The following is a 9,469-nucleotide window of genomic DNA, read 5'->3' as shown; positions in this document are numbered from 1 at the left end:
GAAGGTGAGTCTATTATTGCGTACCAGGTAGAAGGTATTGGATTAGCAGTTCACTCAACTATGACGGATGTTTCTTTTAACAACTCTTTAACACATTAAAAACGCACGTGCATGCACGCAAACACGTGCAGTTATTGTTTCTTAGACCGTTGCTGGTGTTCTAGCAGCAAAACGTCTTTACCAACACAAGAACAAAGACGCGACGTCATGCAATTGTAATAATATTTGCAGATATTGTCCACAGGAAATATTGAATTCCATTAAGGGGTAGGGTCTGCCACTTATATTGAATTCCATTAAGGGGTAGGGTCTGCCACTTTGGAATCGTGGTCGTTTACAACTTATATTGAATTCCATTAAGGGGTAGGGTCTGCCACTTTGGAATCGTGGTCGTTTACAACTTATATTGAATTCCATTAAGGGGTAGGGTCTGCCACTTTGGAATCGTGGTCGTTTACAACCTAAATGCTTTAGTCCTAAACAGGGAAGAGTCAAAGTGTATATATGTTATAAAGTTTATTTTGCTTCTTTTCGTTTTTTACTAAATAAATTACAATATGTACGACTTCACATGTCACTACTTAATGTTTTGATGTATCCAACCTCTAACATTGCTTCCAATGCCCTCACTTTCTCGTGTTTTCTCTCAATAATTGAAAATCCCAACCTTCACAGGGGATAACCGCATGCGGGTAACTGTAGTTACTCGCATCCAATATGGCGGAGGACGCACATGAAGAGTATTAATCAATGTGAATTTCCGTATTTCTAAGCATTACATTCACATTTTAATAGAGCGTATCGGCAGTTGCTTTAGTATGAATATATTTTGAATCGATGCACTAATGATAAGTTGTGTCATTCTGCTGATAATGAAATCACAAAGTTAGGCATGATGAAAGTAACTTCGAAGTGGTGATGTAGGTAACTCTCTAGTCAGCTTCTGATGAGATGTGGGTATCTGACAAAAGGGATGCAGGTAACTGCAATGATGAGCGTAACTGTAGGATGAGAGTATCTGCAGTAGTTATCTCTTCATAACTAATGGTCGCCATATGCGTCTAGAAACAATTAGTAAAAAACATTATTCTTATGTTTTTCCCTTCATTTTCTTTTTCAGATTATTACATGTGCTATTTGTGCGATACATCCTCCGCCCGAGCCAATATTATTTTAACACACCCCATCAAAATGTACACTGGGGCCATTCAAATATTACGTAACGCTCGAGGGTGTTGATGGGTGTAGCGCCAAACGTTATGTGGCGTTACAAGGGGGAAAATAACGTCATGTCATGGCTACTTCATTTAGCTATTTATCAATGAAACTTTGCATTCCTACGCAACACATCTATCAATGAAGTGTATACAAACAATATTATAAATATATTCAAGGCTAAACTAAATTATTAAAATATATATTTTGTTAAATTATGCTGCTAACATTAATTATACAGCAAGTATGTTTCCAATTTAAAAATATGAATCGAAAGCACCATGTGCACACTTTTCGCATAACATCTATGCGGAGTTGTACTGTGTGGCACCTCTCGAAAGACGTATTTTCATATGTGAAGAGACGATAAATATCACATGTGTATCTCTTCCACCGCCATGTAATAAAGAGGGGAGGGAGGGTGTCTAATTTTGATATAATAGCGTTACGTAATATTTCAACGGCCCCATGGTGAATAATTGGGGGGGGGGGGGGGGGAGGGGCGAGTGTTGCATTTGATTTAATAACAAACATTAGGGCACTAAGGCAAGTTCGAGGGGTACCAAGGCAAACATTTCCTTCAAAAGAGTGGCATGAAGGCAACTTACTTTTTATTAAGTTTCTCAGAAAATAATAATAATTTCACCTTATGATCTTGGACTCTAGCCTATACAGTTCGTTGGATACGGACAGTGGCGTAGCCGGGACATGCCCCCCCCCCCCCCCCAATCCCGGGAAATTAGGGGTGATCAGTGGCGTAGCCAGGGGGCCCAGAGGGCTTGGATGCCCCCCCCCCCCAATACAAAATCCTGCCTACGCCACTGGATACGGATGTCTTGATATGTGTGTGGTTGTCATACATTTGTACTGAATGGACAGTAGCTCGAATGTCTTCTGGTCGCAGCCCGCGGTCACGACCAACACGCGCTCTGCAAGTCCACAGCTAATAACTACACAAATGGCAATGGCAAAACTAAGTTTAGCTGAAGCACTCATACCTAAAGACGTTGGACAGCTTCACACATTTGGCTGCTGACGAGCTAAGCTCTAGCGTGTTTTGTTTTGTTTTTGGTTGTTTTTTTGTGTGTTTTTGGGGGGGTTTTTTTTTTTTTGGGGGGGGGGGGGGGGGGGTTCTTGTTGTTTTTTGTTTTGTTTTGTTTTAGTTTGTTTTGTTTTTTATTCTCCCTTGCCGGGGCATTTTGATGTCCAACAACAAAATACAAAAGTGAATGGAAAGCGTGCGTGCGTGCGTGATTCGGTAAATATTGGGAGTATATTTTAATTTTAACTTTGATATAATCTAACATTAAATTTTCGTTTGGGGTAATTGTCCTTTTATCTTTCAGAGTTTGGGTAATATGTCGGACTATTTCAATCTTGAAAGTTAATACAAGAAAACTATAAAAACATAAAGCTATATTATAGTATGACTTTGCCGTCGAGTCATTTCGTCTTATATTCAAAATAAAGTAATCAATCACCCAATTTTTAACTATTTGTGATTTGAACGGCATTCTGCATCGAACACTCGTCCAACCGTAACAGATACCCACATCCTTATGATGTTGACACTTTCAGTTACCAACATCACACGCGATTTTTGATGCCTGTTATTTAATTCCCAAATACTATTTTTTTTAAAAACGTATGCTTCAAAAATGCATATTTTATATATTTCATGAAGTCTGTATATGAATATCTCAAAAATGCATGTTAAGAATGGAAATTCACATTGATTAATACTCATCATTTGCGTTCATTGCCATCTTGGATGCGAGTAACTACAGTTACCCGCATGCGGTTATCCCCTGTGACCTTCGGCAGTTATTCCAATATGGTCTCAAATATCGCGAACAGCGAAACATCAATATGCGATTTTGTCATTGGGCGAATTCATACACTGCGAAAACAAAAACACGTTCTGCCAGGAAACCCTTTCTGTCACAGCTATCAGTGATAGATAGTCTACCTGCCTACACGAACAGTTTGTGATAGTGCTCACTGACAAAGCCTCTAATAACATAACCACCATGATCATGTAAGCACCATTACACAGATGAACTTGGAATTCACAAAAATTCAACTAAAAGTACTAATCAAAATTGTACCCAGGTGATTTTCCAGTCTTACATATTAGTTATAAAAATACCTGGAATAAAAACCATAAAAATGTGTCAGTATTATCATGACCTGTTATGGTATTCAAACAACCGATACCAAAAATGACAATAAATGACCAATTATAGATAGAAATATGAGATGTATTTACAATTTTACTGCAAAACATATGTAATTTGAAACAGACTATAACACCCAGTTTTATATTGAACACACCTGACACCCCATGGGCGTATGTGGACTCTTTGATTTAGGGGGGCTGGAGGGGTTGATTTGCCCGAAATTTTACCCAGATAAAAACTGCCCGATTTCCCCCACTGTTTTCTCACTGTTTTGCCCGAATTTGGAGGGGGGGGGGGGGGGCAATTGCCCCCCTGCCCCCCACCCCCCGGGTCGTACGCCCATGTTGACACCACCCCTCTGCTTAGCTTAGTACTTGTAATTTCACCTGTCAGCTTTAATCAATATCAATCTGGGTGTTATAGTCTGTTCCAAATTACATATGTTTTGCAGTAAAATTGTTAATACGTAAATACATCTCATATTTCTATCTATAACAGGTCATTTATTGTAAATTTTTCTACCGGTTGTTTGAATACCATAACAGGTCATGATAATACTGACACATTTTTATGGTTTTTATTCCAGGGATTTTCATAACTAATATATAAGACTGGAAAATCACCTGGGTTTAATTTTAATTAGTACTTTTTTCTTCTTTTTTTTTTTAGTGCTACATATAAGGTCATATAAAACTAACAAAAGTCTTGTTTGTTGCAAATGTTTTATTTTAAAAACTGTTTTTCAACTTCAGTGTGCCTAATGTCATCTATACATCTTGAAAAACTAAATAATAATTAAAAGAAATAATAATAATCGAAACTGTACACAATCTACTTTCAAAAGGAGCCGAAATAGATTTTTTAAATGACTTTTTAAAACAGCGATGAATAAAAATTTAGAATACGTTTATTGATTTTTATTTATATTTATAAAATTTAGCTGTGGTAATTTGGGATGGATTTTTTTGCCAGAACAATAGTTTATATTTTGTGTTTAGTCCTAAAAAGAAGAAAATTATGGTCAAACTTACTCGCACTAAAACGTTCATCTCCAACCAAAAGTAAGTATTCGTCACAGCTTCCGGGAAATTAAAAAAATATAAATATAGTTCTCGTTCATACACTGTGAGTATGTTGTCAAAACCACGAATCTGTTCTTTGCACAATTGTTTGAATTTAAAATCTGATGACACGTCCATTCCTCTTCTGTATTGGATTCCAAAACTTCAAAAGAATCCATATAAGGAGAGGTATATTGCAAGGTCCAGCAAATGCACCACCAAATCCTTGTCTCAAAAACTAACCACCACCCTGATCACTATCAAGGATGGACTTTCAATATACTGTCAAAAGGTCTTCGAAACAAGTGGTATTAATCACATGTAGATTCTCAAGAACTCCACAAATTTACTTGAAATTATCCAGTCGCAATCCAGATCAAAGTTCACCAGTGTTAAAACATTCGTTTTTCAACACTATACACAACGATCTCCTACAACAAATTGAACTTAAGGAAAATGTGTAAAATGCTGGACTTCGTCACTGACAACATATAATTATTTCAGATTTGGGGACAGGGCACATAGCCAGGAAGTAGGTATCCCCATGGACACCAACTTCTCCATTACTCGCGATTTGTTTCTAAATGCATATGAATCAGTTTTCTAACTAATCTAGCTAAAACAATGGAGTCTGCTAAAAGGTTTAATTTAATATTATTTTATACTGATGATCTTTTATCATTCAATAATATACTAAAAGGCAAACGTTATTGTGACACACAAAAGACAAAGATAATTTATGATAAGTTTTTACTGCCGTGTATGAAACGTTATAACATGGAAAGAGAAATGTATGGAAACGAGCAATAATCCATGAAAAGGGCGCACCTGCCATATGCAAATGAGTTACATCACTAGAGGGGGTCCAGAACGAAGTTCACACAGTCAGTAGCGAGTGTATCCACCTCGAGCACTGATACAGGCCTGGCACCATCGTCTCATTGAGGCCACTAAACGCTGGAGAAAGTTCCTGGGAATGCCGGAGTTCCTGCAGTGTTGTTGGAGGATTTGGAAGACGTCGCAAGCGTCGCTCCATTTTATCCCAGACATATTCGATTGGTGACAAATCCGGGGACATGGCAGGCTAGGGTAGCACATCAGCATTGTTCTGATTCACAGATACTACTACACAACTCTAGCAATGTGTGGTTTGGCGTTATCGTGTTGTAATGTCATCCCGGGGCCGTTTTGTTGCAAAAACGTTAACACAGTTGTTTGTAAAATTTCTTCTCGGTACTTCACATAATTCAAATTGCCTTCAATCACAACCATCTGGGTCCGGCCTGTGGCTGTAATTCCACCCCATATCATAACACCATCATCTCCAAAACGATCCCCTTCAAAAACACATGGCGTGATATAACGTTCACCTTGACATCTGTAGACACGTGTCCTGCTGTCAGATCTGTGAATAAGAAAACGGGATTCATCATTGAAGAGGACACGTCTCCAGTCACGTGCTGTCCATCGCAGGTGTTGTCTGCACCACTGTAGACGTCAACGTTGATGTTCTGGCGTCAGGATTGGCCTTCTGGCTGGGCGTCTTGCACGGATGCTGCAGATGCGTAGACGTCGTCGCACTGTCCTCGATAATATACCTCTGTTGCCAGGGATGGTAGAGGCTGTGAGGGCTGCTGGCTGGAACCTGTTTCGCAGATGCGCGGTTCGGATCCATGTGACTTGGCGAGGGGTTGTCACGGGTGGTCGGCCGCTACTGGGACGGTCCCTGACATGGTTGTTTTGTTCATATCGTTGCCATAAGTGTCATATGGTGTTTCTGTTGACGTTGAATTGACGTGCGACGTCACGCTGCAATCATCAAGCATCCCTATGACTCGCCATCTGCATTTTCACTGAGGCGTGGCATGACTGAATTGCATCAAACAGTTCACTAATGGTGTTTTTCTGACTTCTGAAGGTTGTACAGAGTGGCAATGATTTGCGACTGAATGTCTGGCCTTTTATGGTGAACACTGGACAGAATTTCTCACGAATATTCCATGTTTCTTGCACAAAGCATGCAATCGCTGCAACAACTGCTTGGTTGCATTTCTTTGAGCTGTTTCATGCATATTTTCTCTGGTTTACATCTATAAATCCATTCACAAATTTATTACTTCAAACAATCCATGTCACAATAACTTTTGCCTTTGAGTATAATAAGATCACAGATTACCTTTCATTAATTTACCCACCAGAGTTACAAATAAAGGAAACTACAGAATGAATGAATGAATGAATGAACGAACGGTCCAGTACCCCAGCACAAAAATAGAGATCGGCAATTAAAAACTACAGAAACGACAGAGAGTACAAACAAAAATTAATGTCATACCTTGATCACTACATAGGGATTCAGGACGACGTTGGCCTTCACACAAAGGGATGACTTCAGCTTTCCAATAGTCATTTCTTCCTTCATGTCGAGCACAATTCCTTCTGCTCCAGCTTTTGGTATTTATATTTTGCAACTTCTGATATACATTTGGGTATGCTCATCATATGCTCATCATATGCCGATTTTAAAGATCGACATGTCATTCTAGTAGAGAAGTTGTTTGACCAGGGCTGTAACATTCAAGGACTCCTGAAAGCCTTCAAAAAATGTATGGTAGCAACCCAGAGGCGATTTCATGATATGATGCATCATTGACTAAAATTTTGTCTGATGCAATACCCAATATTGTCATTTTTTTATTTATCTTTTTGGTGAAAATCCTGTACATTTCAACTATGAACTTGATGGCCACATAGCCTGTGCTGATGTCAGGTGCCACCGGTGGGGCGGGATATGCTCAACTATGAACTTGATGGCCACATAGCCTGTGCTGATGTCAGGTGCCACCGGTGGGGCGGGATATGCTCAACTATGAACTTGATGGGCACATAGCCTGTGCTGATAGCCGGTGGGGCGGGATATGCTCAACTATGAACTTGATGGCCACATAGCCTGTGCTGATGACAGGTGCCACCGGTGGGGCGGGATATGCTCAACTATGAACTTGATGGCCACATAGCCTGTGCTGATGTCAGGTGCCACCGGTGGGGCGGGATATGCTCAACTATGAACTTGATGGCCACATAGCCTGTGCTGATGTCAGGTGCCACCGGTGGGGCGGGATATGCTCAACTATGAACTTGATGGCCACATAGCCTGTGCTGATGTCAGGTGCCACCGGTGGGGCGGGATATGCTCAACTATGAACTTGATGGCCACATAGCCTGTGCTGATGACAGGTGCCATCGGTGGGGCGGGATATGCTCAACTTTCGCGAACACCTGCTATCATCACTGTTTCACGAAAAAGAAGAAGGTTGTTTTGTTTAACAACACTACTTAAGCACATTGATTTATTAATCATCGGCTATTGGATGTCAAACATATGGTCATTTTGACACAGTCATAGAGAGGAAACCCGCTACATGTTTTCCATTAGTAGCAAGGGATCTTTTATATGCACCATCCCACAGACAGGATAGCACATACCACGGCCTTTGATATACCAGTCGTGGTGCACTGGCTAGAACGAGACTGTTTCACGGGTGCATGCCATAACACCTGTATAGATTCAATTGGGTTCTATCCTGTGCAAGTTTGGGTTTTTAAAGCTATTCTTGGGAGTGGCAGTCCTCCTACAAGCGGTGTATGAGGGAAGGAAGGAAATGATTTATTTAACGACGCACTCAACACATTTTATTTACAGTTATTTGGCGTCGGACATATGGTTAAGGACCACACACAGATATTGAGAGAGGAAACCCGCTATCGTCACTTCATGGGCTACTCTTTTCGATTAGCAGCAATGGATCTTTTATATGCACCATCCCAGATAGGATAGTATATACCACTGCATTTGTTACACCAATGGGCCCACCGACGGGAATCGATCCTAGATCGATCGCACATGAGGCGAGCTCTGTACCGCTGAGCATGAGGGATGAAACATCTATAGTTGCGGATCTCCGAGGGGATTGGAAGTTCTCCTAAGGATGAGAACCTGAAAGTTGATCATGGAAGCAAATCACTACTTTGCCTAACACCCTTTCGACTCTGCCTTGTGCAGAGATACGACCCCGCATATATATTACATGTAATCAATAATTAACCGGTCCAGATGTGGTGCAAAGGTATGCAAGGCTTTAGTCACCTCCAGCCCTTCCCTTATTGATCTCGATATGTAGGGCTTCCCTACATATTAAGATCAATAAGGGCAGGGCTGGAGCAATCTGATTAAAATTAGCTCTACTGGTATATACTGGTCAGTAATAGTGGAGCTAATTTTAATTAGATTGGGGCTGGAGGTGACTCGAGCTAAGGTATGGCACCTCTTTTTCGTTTCCGATGCCATATAACTGTAATTAAAATGTGTTGAGTGCGTCGTTAAATAAAACATTTCCTCTTTTTCATTGTTACCGATAAGCCTAGCTAATTCTCTTCGTTTTTCTACACATTTAAAAAAAAGCAAAACCGGAAAGAAAGTAAATCAGAGTTTTATGTTTTAGATTACCGATAATATATTCATATACGAAAAGATAAATGAGTGAATTTTCTTCTTTTTTTAGTTGACCCAAAATGGACCCCTTTAGTGTGTTCATTGCTGTTTACTATTTATTTATTTTTTAACCTTGTTCTATGCACCACAGTTTGGCGGAAAGGAGCGAGACTGAGATAATACCATTCGGACCACTTCGGCTGATTTACAATCACCAATGAGATTGGTCGACTATATCCGAACGTTTCGGAACAAGAAAAAGGTAAATATAAAATGTCGCAATGGAAAAACGGATTTCTATTTTTTTTTTAAATATTATTAAAATTTATAAATTTACTTGCTAAAAGGTATATAATGGGGTTTCCTATGTGAAATCAATGTGTTAAGAATAAACATGTATTAAAATTAATAATGCATTTACCCAGATTCGTTTATAACAATAACATTTCATATAATTCTCGGAACCGGCGTGACGTCACACGGCCTAGTTACCGATCATCCGGGTCTTTGGAGGTGAAGCA

This window comes from Gigantopelta aegis, chromosome 4 (assembly GCF_016097555.1).
Source record: "Gigantopelta aegis isolate Gae_Host chromosome 4, Gae_host_genome, whole genome shotgun sequence".
Classification (NCBI taxonomy): Eukaryota; Metazoa; Mollusca; class Gastropoda; order Neomphalida; family Peltospiridae; genus Gigantopelta; species Gigantopelta aegis.
This window is presented reverse-complemented; position numbering follows the sequence as displayed.